The 22,964-nt window shown below is 36.5% G+C and overlaps 1 long non-coding RNA gene across 1 annotated transcript; it reads left to right on the top strand.

The window, feature by feature from the left end:
* Positions 1-6,198: 6,198 nt before the first annotated feature.
* On the top strand, positions 6,199-21,951 carry LOC113236874. The gene is made up of 3 exons (XR_003310991.1): positions 6,199-6,359; positions 9,912-10,070; positions 21,350-21,951. It is a non-coding gene; the product is annotated as an uncharacterized LOC113236874 (long non-coding RNA).
* The last annotated feature ends 1,013 nt before the right edge of the window (positions 21,952-22,964 follow it).

Here is a 22,964-nt window from a genome sequence, read left to right on the forward strand (position 1 = left end):
TCTCAGTTTTTACTCGTGATATAAACATGGCTGTTTTTGAAAAAAATAACTGGTTTAGATAATTTTGGTTGTTTGTATTAATAACAATAATACTCCACACCAAATATCTGGTTTTAAACTACAAAATTTCCTGTACTATAAGTACGAGTTCAAAGCACCCAGACCAGATCCAATTTATAAAAGTTCTTGTAAAAATGGGTAATATCGGGCATCGAACTTGGTCCAGCATCTCTAAAAAATGTTTAATATTTTCGAGATTGTTTTACATCACTTACTTACTTCGGTGAGTTGAACTTAGTTTAAATGGGTCTTGGCTTCCGACCCCAGACTCCGCCACATATCTCGGTTTTACTCCTTCCAGCCACTGGCACCAAGGTCCTTCAGTGCTTTATGGACGTCCGACAAGTCGGCATCCACTCGGTCGTCCCAGAGGTATGCTCTCTTCACGGCACGATCTTCTGCTATTCTCTCCACGTTTCCGAGCCAACGGAGACTCGCAGCTTAAGTTTCTCCCACAATAATTTATAAAATAACCATTTAAAAAATAATAATCTTTTTTCCATTCACTTTTTGAAAATGGAAAATTAACATCGGTGTAAATGAGACACCGATGTTAATTTTCCATTTTCAAAAAGTGAATGGAAAAAAGATTATTATTTTTTAAATTCACAAATAAACTTTATAATCAATGATTAACTTTCAACTAAATTATATCAAATACTTCTTTATCGATCTTTTTTTACTGGGTGATTGAATTCTAAGCCCTGGTTATATCTGAAGATGAACGTAGTAGATAGTTGTTTTTTTATTGAAGCCATAACTGTAGGCATTTGAACATGGATAGATAGTAGATATGTTACTTTCGAAGCCGTAAATGGACAATCCTGGAGTTGCCTAAGGGATGCTCGAATGGTAAATTAGTGATATATAACATAATTTTTGGAGAATTAAATACTTTTAATGTTAAGTTGTAATTGTGTGTAAATGTAATTTTAATGTTGGATGCATACAGCACAAGATCAGGCGCTGTGGCGATCTGTGTCCAGTAGTGGACATCTTTCGGCTGAAATGATGATGATGACTGTGTATCTAAAGAATCTTATCAATGTACTGAAATTATACTATTCAGTATCTATATAATAATAATATTTAGTAAGTTATAACCATACCAAAGGTACATCAGAATATGTACCTCAAATTACCAATTTTTATTTATTATTATAAAAATTTATTATTAAAAAAACTGTACCTCAAGACTAATCTAAACTAAAGGAAACTCCATCTTGACCTGCGGATTCGTTCCTGAGTAATAAAACTTACTTATTCACGCGGAATCAGCGTGAGCCAATCAGAAAAGGCTTAGTTTTATAGTACCAAGTGACGGGACGAGCAAGTCGTGGGCCTGGTGGTAAGCGACGCGCCTGTTCATAACAGTTGCAGTGATAGTCAGAGCTTTAAATCGCAAAGATCTGAGGGGCACTGCCACTGCGCCCGTCACCCTGAAACATAAGTTGACAAGACCCATGTGGCTGTAATTGCACCAAGTCTTAACCCAATAGTATGGGTGTCAGTATATATAAAATTTTATGAAGAAGGCACGAGACCGGAAGGAACGGCGTGCATTGAAAGACCTACGCTCGGCATTGGGTGGCTAGAGTTAAAAAAGAAGAAGAAATATAATTTATGGCTATAGCATATCTCGTATCTTAATTATCGACTAACTTTATTCGCCTAGTAAATGACCTACCCGCGGCAGCGAGACGATTCTTGACGAAACCTTTTTAACTTGCGATATTTGTTTTATTGGATTATATGTTTTTTTCCTACCGTAATATTCAGAATATATTTTTTATGAAAATATTCCACACACAGATACACACACACACACAAAATATTCCAAATCAGCGACTGTTTGCTAGACCGGGGTCGCCGCTCTCCCAACTTAGCTACAGAATGATTCAGCAGACCTATAACAGACCTCACGAATTTCTCTTTAGCTCTCTCTTTGTGCTTGTTGCCGATCTTTTTTTTTGGGTTTAAACATCATTTTATCTTGTCCACACTTTAGATCATATGAATTTTACCTAATTTTCGAACTTAACACGTAACACATGCATCAGCTTCAGATAGGAGATGATAAAGTAATGGCCGAGATACGGCTACCGAATCTGATAGGGTACGGTAGCGGGTAGTCATACACCATTTGCTTTATTGAATTCCATTCTAATGTGTGATTGACGGACGTTGCGCTTGAGAGGTAAAGGCAGATAAGAAACATAAGGTGTACGAAATAAAGTTTTTTATAAGAAACTTTATTCAGATTAGAAATGTCTACAGATTTAGTTTGAGATCTGAATATTAAACATAATAAATGCATTAAATTTGTTAAGACTTTTGGGTTAATGTTTGTCTAATGACTAATAATGCTAATAACGTTTGTTTTTACTGGTATGTAGAAGCTCGTTGTAGAAGAGTTCGTCGGGAATTACTACTACCTTACCTATTTCTGTTCTCAAGCTGTAATGCGAGCATCACTGAGTTCGGGTTGTGAACGTGCGCACGTAAGCAAAAGCGACTTAAAGCTCTGAGTGGCAATGCGACTCCTTAGCTGCTGTCCTTACAAAATTAATAGTAAGTATGTTTGAAATTCATATAGACTTACTGTTCTTATTGTAAGCATGGCAGTATGGACATGCGTATCGCTTACCAACAGGCACACGACTTGTTCGTCCTGTCACTAATATGAATAAACATTTTATCTATCTGCCTATCTAATAATAATCAATTATTTGCTTTTAATGATAATGTACATAACTGTATATAAAATTATCAATTATAATATATAAGGCTAAGAAAAAATTATGTAAGCCTTCTGCAATCAAACTGGGGTTTAGTCTGTATCTAAGAATACAGAGCTTAATTCCGCAGATCTTTAACCAATTAAAGTAGCTAGCTAAAAAATGTGAATAATTTGAAGGGTATGAATATAAATATATAATAGAACAAGTGTGATAAATCCACATAGCACGCTCGTATGTGTGTGCGCCTGTCACGCGCCGTACGGACGCACACATTTGCATAATCTCGTCTCATGGGCCTTTAATTATGGAATTGAAAAGGTTGAACAATTTTATTTGTCAAAGAACTTCAGTTCTGTTTGCAAACTTGACCATCAATTTTCTGTCGACACACCGAAGATTTAATAGGCTTAATGCCTATAAAATACAATGGACGAAGACTTAGCGGTTGCCTATCTACCCAATACTAGCAAAAGGAAAAAATCACAAAAACTTGGCTGTATGATTACAAAATTTTGCCTTTTCCTTAACGAAAAGAATTTAAAAAACAACAACAACTACTGCTTAAATGTCAAAACTCCTATTATAAAATATGTGATAGATAGATGTATAGAGTACTTGTATTCCGGACGCAAATGAAGACACCGCAAAAAAAGTAAGAAAGAATGCTGTCGTTTTATGCAAATGGACATTCAAAAGGCTTAAAACTGCGACCTTGTTAAAGTCCCGTTAGCCAAACAAACGAGGTAGCTTCGGGGCCTCGTGTATATTAATCTTACCATCAAATATACTGTCAACGTGCGTTATGCAAACTATTAAAATATTTGGAGAGAGTATGACCGGTTATATTTGTATATTGTATATCATTAAACCCGGAGCTTGCATTGTCCATCATTATCTTTTGAAGTCTTCAATCTGGTCTTGCTAGTTGCTTTATAACTTGATAGCCATTTTCAAAAGCTGCGTAAGGTGTGCTGAACGGGTCAATCGATATGGAAATTAGAACTAACACATAAAAAAGACTATCATGACTTTTTAATTTTCTCCCAGTGTTTCAGAATGGTTTTACTCTACATGTTCACGAGTTGACTGGTAAGCTACATTACTTCTTACCCTCGGTATTATAAAGCACATGTGATCATACGTTAAAGTGCTTTTATTGCATGAAACTCATAAAAATAAAACGAATTCTTATCCCTCCTAGCATTAAAAAATTATCGACTACTCTCTTCCGTAGAATCTTCTGAACTCTCACTAAAAGTTGTCTTTTTGCAAGGTGCGACTTATAGTGAGATATTTATATTAGTGATGGGCCGACTCGAGATTTTAACGAATGCGAAAAGTCGACCGAATAAAGTTTTCCGAATCGAATGTTTGGCAGAATTATTCGGTCGGACTTGACGCGCTTTGTCTTAAATTTTAAAATAACAAGTTGGTGCATATTTAGCGCGCTACCCTTCCGCCCAATTAAATGGTCGGTCCTCTCTAAGGAACTTGCTAATTTTTTACGAACAAACGATGTGATTTATCTTCTTTCAAGGACTGACACTTTTATTCCTTCAATGACTCACTTGAACTTAATAAACATCCAAGAAACATTCATTTTAAGGATCTGGTCACACAGAGGCGGCCGCGGAAGCGTTCCGGGCGCGGGAATTTTTGTAAAATGTACGAGTTCATATGAACCCTGACACACTGAAACGCGCTGCGGCTGCGTGTCGGCCGCTTCTGTGGGGCCAGATCCTTAGAAATGTCTTTGTACAGTATTTCATAGGCTATTACGTAGGTAAACGATTTGATTTTTAGTAAAAGTATGTTCGACACTCTTACCGAATAGTCGGCGGAATACGAATGTTTGGTTTGGTTGGTAACAATGAAGTCAATAATTGGTGAAATTACAAACACGACGGTTTTGAAGGTTAAGGTTGCTGGTGAAATTGCAGGCACATGGGACTTGTCAACTTATGTCTCAGGGTGGCGCGCGCAATGTCCCTCAGATCTTTGCGATTTAAAGCTCTGAGTGGCACTGCAACTGTTATGGATATACGTATCGCTTTTCACCAAGCGCACAACTTGTTCGTCCCATCACTTGCTATCATAAAAATAAAAAAATCTTCTCACCCTTAATTGTATACGCTATATTCGCGAAAACCACGAAAGATTTTAAATCTTAAGATTCTTTTGAGCTTTTAACGTTATTAGGAAATACAGTGGTACTTAGGTAGGTACAATGATGTCGTTTATGACTCTAGTAGTAGTGACTAAGAAAAATACGTTTCGTCTCCAATAATCTTTTGGATTAGTGCTTTATTCTAATCACGAACACAGGTAGCGTATCGGCTCATCTCGCGTTCGATCCATTCCGGTTATTAATGAGTCGAACATCGTCTGTTTTCCGATTTCGCCGCCCGCGCCGCCATCTGGACAGCGCAATGACAGCTCATTATTTATCAAAGTCCACTACACTTCGCTCCGTCGCTCAAGTATTGCAAATATTTGAATTTGTATTCAAAAAATAATAAACCTTCTTCTATAAATAGGAGCGGCAAGAAAATCAAAACGCCGCTCGCTTTGCCTTAGCATTTGTTCCCACTTTTTCTTCCATAAAATTTTATTATGATCATATCAATTGTCGGCAACTATGAGAATTTGCTTTAAATTGTACGCAACTAGCATAGGTAATAAGTCGTCTAAAAAGTAAAATTAGTCGGAAAATTTATCCGGGCGTGTCGAGGGCCCGTTGCGCCGACGTATTACGATTAATTGATGCTAAGTAATAAATTAATTAACCATGTTAATTCGTCGCATGAGCAACTCCGCTTTTTCTTCTGCCACGTTCAAGTTTGTATTCCGACCATATTTCTTATAACCAACTTGCATTCCCCTTTTTGCGACGAAGCCTGAAGTCATTCGGTGAGTTTAAATGTTTCCTAATTAATTTATTAAATGGCAGCGAATGCGCCTCATTGGGACAATGTTACAAGACTTATAATTTTATATCTGGTTACAATTTATGACACACTTCTCGTTAATTCTCGCGTTGATTAATAAATAATGTCTTCTTGCGTCTTTGACAATCCAAAACAGAACATCGGGTATATAGGTACAATTATTTTTTCAGTATCTGCAAAAATGACACGAGTTCTCTTTGTCAGCCAGTTCGCGAAATGCACAATGAGAATATATTTGTCATATCTCAGGTAATAAAACTCCATTACCTACGAGTGGAAAAACTAGAAAAGCAAAGTACTCCTACGCGCCGGTTGAGACGTGTTCATTGAAGTGCCGACGAAAACGCGCGTGCGTCATCACGTATTGCACTTGACATTGCGTTCTCTTGAGAAATGCACTCATTTCCCAGAAAGCGACTCGTCCAAGCCATCTAGATGTAGGAGTTGTAATACGTGATGCTGAAGTTGCGTGGGTGTCAAGCTATTTCAAGTTAATAGTGAATCACAAAATAGTATATCGTTACCAGACCTGTTGATATGCTGCTAGCTCCTCAATGGTGATCTTAAATTTTCAATTTTTTGCCAAGATATAATAACAATTTTATAACAGGTAACTCAATTTCACTACTTGTAGATAGATTTACAGTGTAAGATTAGATATTAAGATTAGAATACAAATCCAAAGATATTTCCTCGGTTCTCACTAGAATTTAATACAAGAAAGGCACGCGTCCCTCGAACATAAATACAAACTGCGCTGGCATATAATATAACGAGTATAGGGGGGCCAATTTAACAGACTTATTGTCTCCGGGCTGGTACAATGCGCGAGACGGAGACCCAAAAGGAGCACGATCGAGCCGGGGTCCCCGCGTCTACCAATACAAAACAATGGTATTTAATCAACGATGATAAATGCCGCATTCGAGCACGTTTTTTAACGACACAGCGTATTGTTTTGGCGGGAGCTTACCGTTGAATAAGGAGATAAGTCGCCCTGAGAGTGGCTTAGCTGACAAATTGGAATAAAAGGAATATTTATTCGTATAGGAATCGTGCAAGTTTAGCATGTCGATCTCGGAGCGGTTGGGTAGATTTTAGCAAAAGCGAGGCTTCTTTGAAGGCTATCTTGACTGTTGCTAGTTGTTGTCGGTTTGTCAGATATGCCTTCGTAGTTTATTGCACTATATATATTTTAGCGTATGTGCTAAATGGAGTTGCTCGCTATGAAACTTTGAGTGACAATTTCAATGGTACAAACTCTAGTGTACAGGATATCACAGTGTTATGTAAGTACAGCCTGTATTATAACATACACTTATGAAAACCCCGAGGTCATCGTAAACATCGTATTGGAGAAATCTCAACAATCCGCAGTCGAAGACGATTTCCCTTCATGCACGATAATTTATTTATTGCTGCATGAGCAATACGCGCATTATTGCAAAGAGGCTGTTCAGTTTTGTATAAATCACGATATTTTGTTGGAATAACGCGATGGTACCGATCGCCATGTCCTCGGAGGCGATCGTAAATTTGTGGCCGCTCGGGAACAGCAGGACGTCGAAGCCATGAGCTCAGGACGGATAGAACAGTGTTTTGATTTATCGAACTTCGCGATTCGGGAACAGGACACTCTTGTGTATCAATGGGTTTAGACGACACGTTGGGATGTTATAGATTTTCAAGTACATTATTTTCATATGTGAAATTTTATAACTCTGTACTTTAGTAGAATCTAACCTAAAAGAAAATAAAGTAAGTAGAATCTTTACTTTAAGCCTCGCTTCTGAAAAGTTGTCATATATCATCGCCTTACTTTCTCAAACTCGTATCTTACAAAGAGTGATTATTCAGGAGGTGGCAAAAGTTTCTAACGTTTCCTTTAAGTAAAATTAGTTATCTTAAGCATTTAAGGCACTTCCCTTTCATATCCCATTATTTTTTTCCAATCTGTTATATATAGGTCCTTTTTTGAAGAATAATTTCACAGGACAATAATATTGTTTTCTTTCGCAGTCGATAATTTATTAATCCTCAAATAAACAATAACCTCTTATACTGCCTTGTTATAACTAAAGAATTTACGTTTCGAGATATGGGCGCCTAAAGGTTTTTTTATAAGTAAAACAAGTAAAAAAATGTCACTTACACCGATTTAGCCTAACAATAAAACTGAAACTAAATAAGATATAAAGCAACCATTTAGAGCGGATTGTAGATCTGGTTTCGCTGATTCTAGATATGTTAATAACTCAATTTCGGTAAAATGTTGATTACGTTAATTATTGTAAGGAGAGCAGTATACTTGGATGCTGATATGCCATAGCGTGTCAACCAACATGTTCAAAGTTTTGCAAAAATGGCACTTTTAGATATTTTCGTTGTTTTTGACAGCTTGTTCTATTATTTTTGTTATTATTATTATTTATTGCACAGGAAAAAGCACAGATTACATTTAATAAAAGAAAAACACAAACAAAAGACTCTGATTATGTATGTAAGAAATTTCTTCCTGTAGACCAAAATACAGGACAAAATAACTTCAATAACGGGCTTACGTGTATAAAAAACAAAATTATGTAATACAATATTAATAACATTAAACTGTTATAAACTGGAGAAGTACTTCGATAAATACATATTTCATAATATAATACCTATAAAATACAGCCGATAAATAATGCTCCTTAACTCTCAATTTAAAAGTAGCTAACGATGTACTTTCGTGAGCAGAAATGCGTGCTTTCCATAGTCTGACCGCATGAACAGTCAAGGAATGAGAATAAAAATCGGAATTAAGGAAAGGAAAATATAACTGAAGTGAAAAATCTATTTACTTATAAATGAAGGCTTTTTCGGTTGCGATTGTTTTTGTTGAGGAATTATAGTAATAAATCACAGTAATTCATCATTCTAATTAAATTAAAATAAGTAATAATAAATTTTAATTCGCTTGTGGTGAGAGTGCCGATAGAACATCTGTCGGCCTTCGTGAAGGAAGAGTTTTGGCTGATAGATGTCATATATCGGCGATTCCGCAGCATGTTACCTGACACCTGATTGCGCCACACGTCACCGACAAGTGCAATACGTGGAGATTAGTTGTTTAGTTTATTTTATTTTAATATTATATTGTATGTATGTTAAGTCCTTGAGGTATATATTATATGGCCTGACATAAATGTTTAAATAAATAAAAATATTCATTTTATAATTAGTTTAGCTGCCATTTTCGCAAAGCTATGATCATGTGGGTTGACACGTTATGGCTTTTACCTACGTAGGTAAATTCGAGAGAAGAACATTTTAACAATATTTACTCTAGTGATTCACATTATAGTCTACCACCCCGAAGTAACATAAATCACCATCGTTTCGAAACTGCCACAAGTGGCACTAGCGGTGTGTGTTTAGTGATAGGTGGACAAAAACGGTCGTCCGCAGAATGCTGTATTGTTTTGCCGTTTTGTTAGACGCCGCCCGCTTGATGCGCGCTGATCAATATTTATACGCAATATATTCATTTTGATGGTGGTCTGTTACAGTGGTTCGGTGGTGAGACTCGTGCTGGGTTTAGGTTCGATTGATACGGTTTTTATATATTTGTATTTAATATTATATTTATACTTCGCACCATAAAGCCATATGAAAGTATGGAACAAATCGATCCCTCCAATGAACACTACGCCAGCTTAATTTTTGGACCTGTTCTGTTTTTAAGTTTTTTTTGGCTGTTTACAAAAATAACAGAAAATGACCAAAAAATAAAGTTAGCATTCTGTTCATTGGCGGTATCGAAATTATGTGAGTATCTGAGAAATTGTATTACTGTCCTATTTAAGCATAAACAAGTTGTTGGTTAATTTTGTTCGTAGAATTTTTAAATCTCTCTTTGCAGATGTAGCCTTATTACAACAAAGGTGCGACTTACTGCAAGGGAAAATGCCCAGAAACGGGTCCTATTTTTGTACATGGATACAGAGTAAAAGCAATTCATTTGATACATTGACTTTGATTATCTACTTTGAAAAATATAATTGCTCTTAAGCCCCATTATTTATCTACATAATTATTTTAAACACAATATTAACAAAAAATTTAGGACCTAATTGAAAAAACAGTTTCCTTAACGAATTTTACTACAAATATTTCTTTTCAGAGATGATGTAAGTAAAAAAATGCAGCTCAGAAATTGGCCGAGTGAAGCTACAGCATATGAAATTTTGTCGCATCAGAGCAAAAAAGCTGACACAATAGAGGTTTCGGTATCAAAGTTGAGAGGATCGTTGTCAAAATCTGGTATCTTCGGTCGCGGATCGTGAGTATCGGTGTTGCAATAAATACTTATTTACAGGCTGCAGAATACGAATACCGGGTTCAATATTTCACCAACTGAAAATCGTCTCAATGAGAGTCTTATAAGGTTCAAAATGTATCGTATAATAGGAAAAAGATAGAGGTGGATGGTACTGATGATGGTAAAAAAGAGGGAATGTGTAAGAGCATGCGCGCCCGGCGGTCTCAGCCGCGTGCGCCGTCGTAAAGCTTTTTCCGACGTCAAATTCTGCACACTTTATTGTTATGAGACGAATTTTTATGGATTGCATTTTTTTTGTTTCAATATGTTGGAGTATTGTGTAATGATGCGACAAAACTGCTGTGATTTGAAATTACTCTCAACGGTTGTAAGGCTAACTCAAGACCACCATTTGCTTAAATTTTTTTTTTGGTAACTTATCATCGACGTCGAGCGATATAATATACGGAAATCATATATCAAAAGGTTCTACAACGTAAACACAATAATTATCTATTTCTACATACTGAGGTATAGGTAGACTTTTTTCCCTGTTTCCGTGCATCTCGTTTGCGTGTTGATGCGGAGTCGCGAACGCGCATTCCCGCGGCGTCGGCGTCGGCGCTGCTATCAGATGTGCGGGCGCACGTGACGGCATCCCGCTCCGCCCCTCCGCGACCCGCCTCAGTGCCTCTTACACCACTCGGTGGAGCGTCTTCCTAGAAGTAGCCCATCAGAAGAGAACTTCAGGTCCACCGCGTGTCTCCACGTCTTTACTTCACAGCTCTATGGCCAGTTCGTGGCGCGTGAGTCGTTAAGGAGATGCTTTTACTTTACCTGCCTCTGTGGCCGAACGGTTACCATGCCGGACTGCCACGCAGAGGTCCCTGGTTCGATTCCCGGGCCGGGAGAACTATTTGTATGGCCTACATTCATTTCTCTCGTGAGTTTGGGTGTCATTTGGGGTTGTCTAAGTGTGTGTCCATGGCACCCGCGACACAGGGTCTCCCTAGTGCGGGGCTATGTCGAGTGTGTGCGTTATTATTTTAACTTTACGTGAAGTTTTATCTTTATGTGATTATTGCTAGCAATTTTTCAGCAGTACTCAGACTGTATAATAAACTGGTATCTATATGTTTTTCTTATTTCATCATAATATTATTATAGGTTAAAGCACGGTCTCATTTAGGAACGGAATATAAAATTTACATAAAATAATGTTCCTTATCTTAAATCTTGCAATTGCATTACATCCAATCCAGCACGTCTGTCCATCGACAATAAATCCAGATTATTGGAATGCTATGCGCGCAGGCGTGAGGGGGTCATTCGAGGCGAAGCAAGCGCAGCTCGCAGGAATAATTCGCGTTGTTGTCCGGCGCCGGTGTTAGCAATTGTCGCGCGGACACCGTTTTGAGATATGATCGTGCCGCCCGCGCCGGCGCCGTCGATCTAGATCGCGGCGTCCGCACACCAAAGACATCCCTTGGATAAAGTCTTCACCGCCAATGTACGGGTGCAGGCATGCCTTTGCGCTGAAGCTATTCACTGCTGCACAGACGCCGACACTCGTGATGGCATCCTAGTGAAATAGCAATAAGACGATTAAATGTGATGGCTTCATTTGTTTCAGACTTGTGCAATAGGCGACATTCTCTAGATAGTAAAAAAGTCTTTATCTAACATTAACTGTATGATGTATTTACAGTACTTAATGCTTATTGAAATACATACGATAGGAAAGATAATCATAACATTTTAGGAGACCAACACTGTTTTTGTACGAGTATGCGGTTGCCTAAATAAGCGTGTTTTTCTACATGCTTTATTTGAATTTGAATGGAATGTATGCTTATTTATCTATTTCATTCCCATGATTATTAAACAAATCATGTCACGGCTGTTACCCCCTGGTTGCTCCAAAAATGCCTCAACTAAAATGGAAATGGAAAGGACTTCCTCCTCCTGTAAAAAGTGGCTGTGTCTCTATCGTTACGGATATTCAAACGTAAATGCTCACAATGTCATTTTGACAAGCAATCCCGAGGTGCAGGTTCCTCATAATTCGTGGCATGTGTGCTGTACTGGTTTTGAATATTTTGGAATTTTTAATGTATTTTGTATTAGCGCTCTTCTGACGTGAATGTGTATGTTTAATAATCATTTTTGTGTGTTCCTAATTATTAAAGTCTATGGCAGAATGTCAGCGAGGACAATGTGCTTTATGTCCTCTGTAGCTAAGACATAGACCTAGACCTACTTGACATGTGTATCTATTATTAATTCATTAATATTTTTTTTAATTGCATATCAAATAAATTATTTTTTAATCTATTTTGCGCAAGAAGGCTGCCTCACTCATAATGCGTGTGCACGGCAGCGCTAATGGCATCCTAGCCGTTATTGCCAACTGGCTGGACTGACCCTACCAACTACATTGGGTACATCTACATGTGCGTAGGGTAGTGGTCTAGACGTGGCATTTGTCTAGAATTAAGTAATTTTGTATTGTACTATCTATAGCACGTAAGAAAAATTTACTGTATTACTAACATTACTATGGATCATGGTCCCAAATAAATAATTCTATTCTATTTTATTTTAAAGTAATTTGAATTGAAGATTGAGGAATTTACAGATCAAATATTTTTTTTATGATACCAAATGACGAGACGAGTGAGTCGTGCGCCTGATAGTAAGCGACACGCCTATCCATAGCAGTGGCCGTGCCGCTCAGGTACTGCACTGCGCCCGTCACCATGAGACATAATTAGACAAGACCCATGTGCCCGTAATTTCACCAGGACGCTTACTCTTCAAAATCGGAACGCGGTAATGTGAGCATTACCGCTGAGCAGCAGAAATAGTCAAGGTGGCAGTAGGAACTCTACTACTACTATAATAACAAGTTATCTATCTGCCTAAGTCAACTACAATACCACAATTATTTTGTAATTTATTATGTAATTTAGTTATTTTTTATTTACAAGTCGTCACCAGGGGGTGTCGAATTTATAAAACCGACTTCCCGCTGAGTTTGCTCAACAATTCCTCACTTCATTTGTACTAATTGCTAATAATTGCCCGATATAAACTTTGGACAAGAATAAATAAGCACATTATTATGAATGTAAGGTCACATTGTAGTATTCTTTTTGGTATCCTTTTTGTTTGGGTTATGTAACTTCATGAATTTTAAATTATTATTAAAAATCTGTCGTGGAATTTTTTAACGTACATAAAAACGCACTTTAAGATCATTTAAATGTTAATCAATAAAGTCAACTTTACTCTTTTTCAACCACCTACAAGCCCCGATCATTCAATTCCTACTAAAAAACGTAATGCTCGAGTCCTCTCCAAATTATAGTGTTTAAAGATTTTTAATACAGCGCCAAGAAATGTGTGTTAAAGTTTCAAAAATGGAGGCAGTTTATAATATATGTAACGCTGCCTGCTGGCAACCATTACTTAGCTGGAGCTAGTTATTAAATTCGGCCTTATTTATTTATTTATGGGCATGTTTATTGTATGCGACGTGACTTTCATATTACCGGGGATGGAATTTCCGAGAGGATTTTGTATGAAGGATATAAGAGAAGAGCGATAAAGATCATTTGCATTGGGTAGTACCAAATAAAGGCAGAAAATATTTGGTATCGCAAAAAAATTCAGCCGAAAATTATGTATGTCAATGTCACGTCCAGTCTCCATGGATGACCAGCGAACTGACTGGCCATATTGACTGACTGGAATGAGACTGACTAGACTGAATGAACCGAGATCTTAGGGTTTTCGCGATTGTCGCACATTGCAAATGAATTTTTTTTTCGGATCTAAATTGCGTATTGTTAGTTAAACAAACCAATGTTTCGGGTCCTTTACAGATCCCATGGTCACTGTTGACAGTCAAGTCAAACAGGCAGTCAGTCGTGACCATGGGACCTGTAAAGGGCCCGAAACGCTGGTTTGTTTAGAAAGCAGTTTTGACAAAACTTCTGCCTGAATATCACTTTAGTTTCACCGACTTGAAAAAAAGGAGGAGGTTCTCAATTCGATTGTACTTTTTTTGTATCCATGTTACGCGATAACTCATTTTTTAATTATGGCATTTGTGAACCGATTTTGATGATTCGTTTTTTTTGGAAAGAGGGTGCCTCATTACTGGTTCCATTTAAATTTGAAGAAAATATTCCATCCCTAAGTGGTGACAAGCTAGGGGATGGATGAATCCGATTTCGCGCACTTTCCAGTAATCGATTTAAATAAAACTTGGCAAATAGATGTAATTTCACAAACTCTTGAGGTCGGTTTTTTAGTACTTTTTACTGAGATTATACATATACGCCCTTCACTCCATCGGGATAGCCAGAGACCACAGAGTTCCACTTGCTACGATCCTATTACACATTTTTCGCCTCAAATACAAGTAAGTAAGTAAATTACACTTGTAATCTCACATTAATTAAACTCTACTACTCATTCGTAAGGCGAATTCCCCTGAGAAGAATGAGTAAAGGTGTATAATGTTTTTTGTAACACACATTTTTGTACATTGTAAATAATAAATATTTCGCACCCCTCATGGAAGAACGACGTAAGTGAAATTAGGTCAACAATGTTCATTGCTACATTGGATACACAAAAATATATCCTACATCCTCTCCAATTCTTGGACTAAACGGGTCTTTTTTATGGTACTATGAATTTGTGACTTTGTGAAGATGGCGGTTAAGATCAGCCAGTTTATTCTAATTCCTCGTGTTAACATGTCTATCGCTATACTTACCATTAGTACTATATCTAATGTGAGCATTACTGCGTTTCGGTTTGGAAGGGTAAGGGTGCTGATGAAATTACAGGCACATGGGACTTATCAATTCGTGTCTCAGGGTGACAGGTATAGGTGTAGTACCCCTAAGATCTTTGCGATTAAAAGCTCTGAATGGCACTGTAACTGTTATGGATAGGCATGTTGCTTACCACCAGGTGCACGACTTGTTCATCCCGTCATTTAGTACACTATAAAACAAAAAAAAGAAATCGAAAAATAGGTCTAAGCAGTACCTTAACGAACTTCTTTTTAAATAATGATGCTATTCTTATAATAACCCCGCACAATAGTAATAATACAGTCTCTCAAACTATGTAACCACCACTGGTAAGTACAGGTCACCTGTGAGGAGTTCACCACACTAAATTAGTTATTAAACTACAAATAAATTCAAAACAAACAAAAAACAAATGAACATAAAAAAGTGTCGAATATCCCAACAATAATCACAGCTTCACAGCGCAGGCGCGAACCGATCGGACTCTAACTCATGCTTAATTACAGTGCGCATGAGCACTTGAAATATCGGTTTGGGAATATTCAAATGTAGAATACAGTTTACCACACACACGGTCAAACTTAATAGTATTATTGATAAAGTAAGCCTTATTTCAATTCCATTACGATGATTGTGAAATGTTAGAATTAAATGTGCAAGTGTATTATTCTGGTGGTGTACTGTAAAGGCTACAGGTGCACGAGACCGCCTCGGCCGCAGGCTTCGACACTTAGTTGGAACTCTTCCATAGAACCTCTTAAATTTATTGCACTGTGTGTTCTTTGGACAGAGCCTGGTATGTTGGATTTTTCTACATGGTTATAGTGAAAGGAGACAATATATAAAAGTATAATAATTCTGCCGCAGTAAATTTTTCATTTCATTATCTAACAAAACGTGATTTAGACAGCAGAGTCAAGGTATATTTAGACAAATAACAGCAGTTTCCGTTTATTCTGACTTCTTTCCGCAGCTTAGCAAAATAATAAAGTATATTGGTTTCTGAAACAAACCTTCGCAATTCCGCTTTGGTATGAACCAGAGCATGTTTGCTTTGTAAAAAGTATATAACTTACTCGGATCTAATAAAGTTTATATAATAAAAAATACAAATTTAGTTATTTATTTATTATTCTCGGCACATTTAGTAGAACACTAGTTATATTCCCAAAATATTGCTGTTGTTTTCAAGTCTTGGCGGTTATCTTACTTTTTTATTTTAGTTCTAATTTGAAAATAAAAAATAGGTGAATGTCATTTTTTCATTCATTTGTTTTAATTTCATACTAAAACAGACTAATCGATTTCGTAAACATAATTGAAAAAGTTTCGTTTCTTAGCTAAAGTGTGTTTTGATCAATGTTAATATTTTTATGATACCAAGTGACGGAAAAGTCGTGGTGGTAATCGATACGCCTCTCCAAAACAATTGCAGTGCCACTCAGAGCTTTAAATCCCAAAGATCTTAGGGGCACTGCCACTGCGCCCGTCACCCGCGTTCTTGTAATTTCACCAGCACCCTTACCCTTCAAAACTGAAACGCAGTAATACTCACATTCCTGCTTGGCGGCAGAAACAGATAAAGTAGCTGTACTTCCCGGGACAAACTTTCTCAAGGGGCTAGTATAAATAGGTGAAAAATTACTACTAAAGCTGACTCTGAATACATATATGATGGTTAATGAAGCAATTTTTTTGTGATCTAAATCGAGCGTAATGAATTTTAGAATAGATGCCATGTTTCGATTTAAAACCTTACTCTTTGAACTTAAATAAAAAAATAAAATAGAAATAAAAAATCAGAGAGATATTCTTCCACATTTTATTCGAAACTTTAATTCATACTTCTTTATGAGTGTCAATTCGTTTAAACCTCGTAGTATTGTTGACCCGTTTTTCAGAAAAACTTAATTATTTCATAAAGATTCCTTTGGTGTTTAGAAATTCTGTGAAGTAGTTTAAGAGTTGTAAAGCTAGAAATGAAACTATTATATATTTTTTTTTAACATAACATACCGATGTTTTAAGGCTCTTTACAGGTTTCGCGGTCACGGCAGACTAACTAAGGGACCAATAAAGAGTCCGAAACTCTAGTTTGTATGAAAGAACAAATCGAACTTGATATTGATGTAAAAACATACCATATGTAGTGGCAGACAACTAGAGCTATTTGGTTTTTTACGGTCTACAGCATTTACGCTGAGTCAAAGCCATTTCAGCACAAACTGTTGCAAATATGAGCAGTATAAAATTTTGTTTTTCTCTACAAATATGTGTTAATATCTGTACTATGTACTAATTTATGGTCTTTGTGCTTTTGTGTTACACCTTGTGAAATAAATCTAAGTACATATTTTTGTCTGCTTGTATTTGTACTGGTTTATCTATCCATCTATATATAAAATAGTTTTATTTTCCAATGTATAATATACGCTATATACATAGCAATCGATATAAAAATATGAATTAAAAATACGTAAGTTTTAGTAGCAGTAGAGGTCCTTGTGCAAGAGCTCGTTCAGGGTAGTACTGCCACCTTATCTATTTCTGCCGCCAAGCAGCAATGTCAGCGTTACTGTGTTCCGGTTTTGAAGGGTAAGAGTGCTGGTGAAATTACAGGCACATGGGACTTGTCAACTTATGTCTCAAGGTGACGGGCACAGGCAGTGCCCATCAGATCTTTGCGATTTAAAGCTCTGAGTGGCACTGCAACTGTTATGGACAGGCGTGTACCTTACCATCACGTGCACAGCTTGTTCGTCCCGTCACTGGATATTATAAAAAGTTTAAAATTACTCAATTTGATTTACTGAATAATGATTTTTATTTATTAACAGTTCCCATAATGATTACAAACCTAATTAAATTTTTATCCACAGCTTTCCAATGGACAAACAATTTAAATTCTTTCTTTAATCTTTGCATTAGATAACCGAAGTTACTTCGACTTGTAACCGCTTTAAGTTCTTCCTATCTTGCAGATTTATCTTTAGAACCTAGGTAATACCTGGAAATAGCTCCTCAGAAAATCTAACTAGACTTAAATAGATGATTTCTTTAAGAGAAGTTTATAGTTTCAGTCTTGGTTTGTTTTTGTTTTGTGTATTTTGTTATTGTTATAACTTGTTAACTATAGGGATTAAGTTCAGTGATAAGGAATCTTGTTTCTTAACATTACAATTAATAATTTGTACTTCAGTTATCCGACTGGGCTTTATTTGTTGCAGTCGTTTGTTTTATGTACTTTATTATGTATATATATTGCTAATAAAAGTTAAGTAATCAGGCAAATATCGATAAAATCAGTGTTATGTATATATCGAGAATGAAAATTAGTACATCGTAAATGTTTAAGAGGCGAAAAAGCCGTGGTAGCCTTAATGGTTTGACCTACCACTTCTCAAGCAGAGGCCGTGGGTTCGAATTCGGGTTCGCGTCTCTGAGTTTCTATGGATTTATGTGCGAAAATGAAATTAAATTTGTATTTAATTTACCATGAGCTTTTCGATCAAGAAAAACTTCGTGATGAAACCTGCGCGCCGAAGATGGTTCACAACCCGCGGAAAACGTGTGAAGTCCTCAACCCGCATTGGGCGAGCGTGATGGACTATGGCCCAAACCTTCACCTCAGAGGAGACCCGTGCCCAACTGTGGGACGAATAAATAGATTGATGATGTTTCTATTCATCGGAATCAATTTGACAAAACTTGGGTCGTAGAAAGCTTAACAGGCTGTGCAACAGGTTATGAAGTATAATACCTAATAACAAAATATCTAAGGATGTCCATGTATCATGGTCGCGCGCAGCTCTCGGCGCAATAATTTCATACCACGGCCGATGGAGGACGTATCTCCGGATCCATCTCCCCGCCGGCCACGCGCACTCGCTGCTATGTACGGCCCTTATTAAATGCAAAATATTGCGTCTTTACATAGCTCCAGCTCGTTAACATTGCATTACCAATATTTTACAAGGGCCGCCTTATTGCGATCACGAATTTTATTTACTCTTTACTTGATTGTGTTTGTGAGGGCTTGCGTGTAATGTTATAGTATATTTTATGCATGTTTCTCATTGTACCTTACACATATTCACTATTCTTTTTTTTACAGTATAAATAAAGATAAGGGACACGACATTAATTCGAAAGTATTTAAGAAAAAAGAAAGTTTGAGAAATGAAAGTTTATTATAAAGAATCATATCCAAGACCTACAAAATGGCACTGTAATAGATTGTGCAACATTTTTATTTATTTACCTTTAAAATGTACTTTGTAATGTTAGTAAGTTTGTATGTTTTCCCATTGTATTTTCTTTGTCAGCATTGTATATTTTTTATCAATAGCTATTCAATGAAACTATTTATATTTTTGTAGGTAGATGATGTGGTTGTATAATCAACTATGAAAATCAATTAGTTATCTGTACGGTTACCTTGTACAATTGTTTGTCATCCCTCAATAAAATGTTACAGACATGAAATGGAGTCTATATAAAACTGACTTTTGGTCTCTCTCTATATAACCTTTTGTTGTCATTGAAGACTATTATCAGTTGTCTAAAATGACGACGTTCTAGTCTTTCTCAAATATTATTTACTTGCTAGAAATGATTGCCAATTCGTTAAGCTTTAATAGACTGCAGTTCTGAATTTTCACTTCATATATCTGCAGCAATGAGAGGCCGCTGGCCAAAGGCGGGGCGCGATCGTGCGCGTGATCGCTACGTGTTTGACGAGAACATCGTAGATCGTTTTCCGCTAATTCATCATACCCTGGTACCTTCGATGTTTCTATCTTTATACATATTTGTATGCTTGCCATTTAATGTGTAGTGACAACCTGGCCCAGCTGTTTGTTTGGTTCTGTGGGTGCTGTATGAGGAGATACCGGGTTCGATTCCCGGTAAGGCCAATTTAGAAACTGAGCTTTTCTAAATTGGGTAAATAAAGTGTCCCGAAGTAAATTCCGTTGCCTTGGGACTCATAGTACAAGGAATTCGATTGATTGAGACCAGGTGTAGACATGGTTGCTTATACGCGATGAGTAGTGCCCACTCATCATGACCAAATATGTAAACAAAGGCTATGATTTGCTAAGCGATACAGTTTAAGTTTTCGCCAACAAATTAGAACTTAGCTTTAGTATCAGAAGCTATTCTTGCGGAAAAGTTCGTCCAGGGAAGTAAAATAGAACGGCCCAGTACAAAAATATACATAAAGAAAGAACAATTACAAACAAAAGTAAAGCAAAAATAAAAACAATGAAACAAAACCCAAAATCACAAATAATCAATACAATTTGAAACACTTGTCTCTATTGCCATTATGTGTGAGGCTGTGGTGTACGCAAAAGGAAACACTCAGCTAAAGCCACAGCCGAGATTAGGCTGTAACGTTGGTTTCGGTGAACCCTAAAACCGAATGAATGATGGACTCAAATATTGCTACCATATCTTTTTTTACCACCAAGCAATACTGCGTTCCGGTTTTGAAAGGTAAAGGTGCTGGTGAAATTACAAGCATATAGTACTTTTCAACTTTATGTCTTAAGGTGACGGGCGCAAGAAAAAACAAGTCTGAAATAAAGGAAGACGAATGTCTTAATTAACTAAGTTAAAATTAGAATTAAGAATTAAAATTATATTATTTGACGCGAACTTTATGTAAAATACATCTATGACTCAGCTACAGAAAGCAAGATAAAGTACATTGCCCTCGGTGATATTCTGCCATAGCCCGTTAGAGCAATGCCACACGGACACTGCTAGTACGTCGTGTCGTCGCAACGCTATGATTTCAACGCCACAAAACACTATATTCAACGCACTTTGAAACCGCACCGCACCGTAGCACCCCTCCCTGTTCTCGTGGCCCCTTGTCCGATGTGCACATGTAGCACGTAATTCTAATGTATTTGTAGTACAAATGTAGAGTCACCGCTCAGGCGTCGCAACGCCGACGCAACGTATCTTGTGGCATCGCTCTAATGGAAGAACATATATATATGCATACATATATGTGTAACATTATTAAACACACCTACGCCTGAATATTACAATGCAATTATCTATCGTATCGTTATAAATATATATCGTTCTAAAATGTTTACAAATTATATTTATTCTATTTTTTAATCGACTTCAAAAAACGAAAGCCGACTAAATTTTTTTGTGTGTTTATAAAATAAATCGCGTAAGCGATGACTCCGACATTTGTGAACCGATTTCGATGATTCTTTTGTTGTTGGAAAGGGAGTGCCTCAGTAACAGTCTCATTTAAATTTAAAGCAAATATTTTACTTCTAAGGGTGGTAAATTAGGGGATGAATCTGGTTTATTACATTTCACCCACTTTCACTTGGTGAAATTATATTAAATTATGCCTGACCTATAGAATATTAGTGTATACATAAACACAACAATAAAATAATCTAATTTTAATCTTTTCCACTCTTTCTCCTTAAGGCACAACACGAGAATCGTTGCAACTCGACGCCAAAACTAACATAAGCCTGCAAGTGCTGCATTTACGAAACTGTTTTTAGATGGATCAACGTTAAATACTTGTGCGTGCTTGCTGTAGAGTATTAAACTGTTTCGTGTTACTTCATCAACACTTGGGATAATAGTAACCAAGCATTATTGTTCTCCTTAAATTATATATTTCTAATAATCTCCTAAGGCCTCGTGTACATTAAAATTTCCCGACATAGTATCGTCGGCATTCAGTAAAAAGGGCATAAGTGACATTTCGAAAAATTAAAAATTTCGAAAAGAGGAGCATCTTTTAGATTATAACAAATGTTTAAAATATTATTTACGTTCTGCTTTTTAACAATGAATTTTAATTCAATTTTGGTTTTAATTGGTTTAAGTTTAAAAACTGCATTCAAATATAAAACAGTCGTGAAAACCGAAACCATGCTCCTCTGAAAAATGTTTCGAAATGTCGCTTATGCGCTTTCTATAAAACATCGACTATGTGAACTGATTCAGACCCGGGTCAACATTATTCCTATGATCACGTAAACGCCCAATGTACAATGTCATGTAAGTATTGCATTACATTAAGCGCTATATATTCTATGCGTTATGTACCATAGGATATCCAGAGTTTTCACCTCATTAACTCGGAAAGGATTTCTTTCTCATTAGAAATCTGCGCGTAAAAGCGTTTTTTCCACGCTAGTGTGGAAAACGTTTTTCAAATTCGAACTTGACGATGGACTGTGGTGCACCTAACTTTTTCTTTCAATGACAAAAAAAACAAAATGACTCGTTGATCTTTGCGATTTGTCGTACGTTATTTATGTAATATAAAACTAATATATTTTATTCTTATTATTGTTGAGATTAAATTAACAACGATAACTAATTTTGTTTTATTAGATTATTTTAATTTGTAGCAGAACTAAAATAATTTCGTTAATCACATAAACTTACAAGTACAAAGAAGAAGAAAAGGTATGTGGTGTAAATTCAGAACGTACTCAAATAGTAAACTTATTTTTTTCAATTTTTTTTAGGATTCGGTTGTACCTACTGTAATAAATTGAAAAGAAACAAAACATGAGCGAATCTCAGTCTAGCGGTGATGAAAAAAACTGATTTATTATAGTTCAACTATTTGTCTTACATCTACTTTCATTTTCGTCGCTACAGTGAGGTGAAAAGTTATGTGTTTCGCTAGGCAGTAAAGTTTGTTTGCGTCTCGTGACTTGAAACCGCTTCTCTCGCTTCACTTCACTAGTTTCGCTCGTGGTTCAATCTTGCCTCTTTCGCTTGCTCAGGTTTCAACAGCTTTGCAGGCTTACATAACAAATAACTATTTTCATCCAAAAGGGCATAAATACTTGAGCCTAAAGCATGTAATTATATTTAGCACATTTTAATGCATATTGGGCGTTTAGTGCTTTCCCCAGTGTAGTTTGCTGGGTCTTAGCAGGTTAATAGGCATGCATAATTAGCGTTGCAACACTGTAATGTAACATAAAACATAAATTTAAAGAATCAATAGTTTAAAAAAACTTGAATATAGACACAATTGAATTTTGAAAAAAGTTTACCCATATTGAACATC

This window comes from Hyposmocoma kahamanoa, unplaced genomic scaffold, assembly GCF_003589595.1.
Source record: "Hyposmocoma kahamanoa isolate Upper Pololo Valley unplaced genomic scaffold, ASM358959v1 92, whole genome shotgun sequence".
In the NCBI taxonomy this organism is placed as follows: domain Eukaryota; kingdom Metazoa; phylum Arthropoda; class Insecta; order Lepidoptera; family Cosmopterigidae; genus Hyposmocoma; species Hyposmocoma kahamanoa.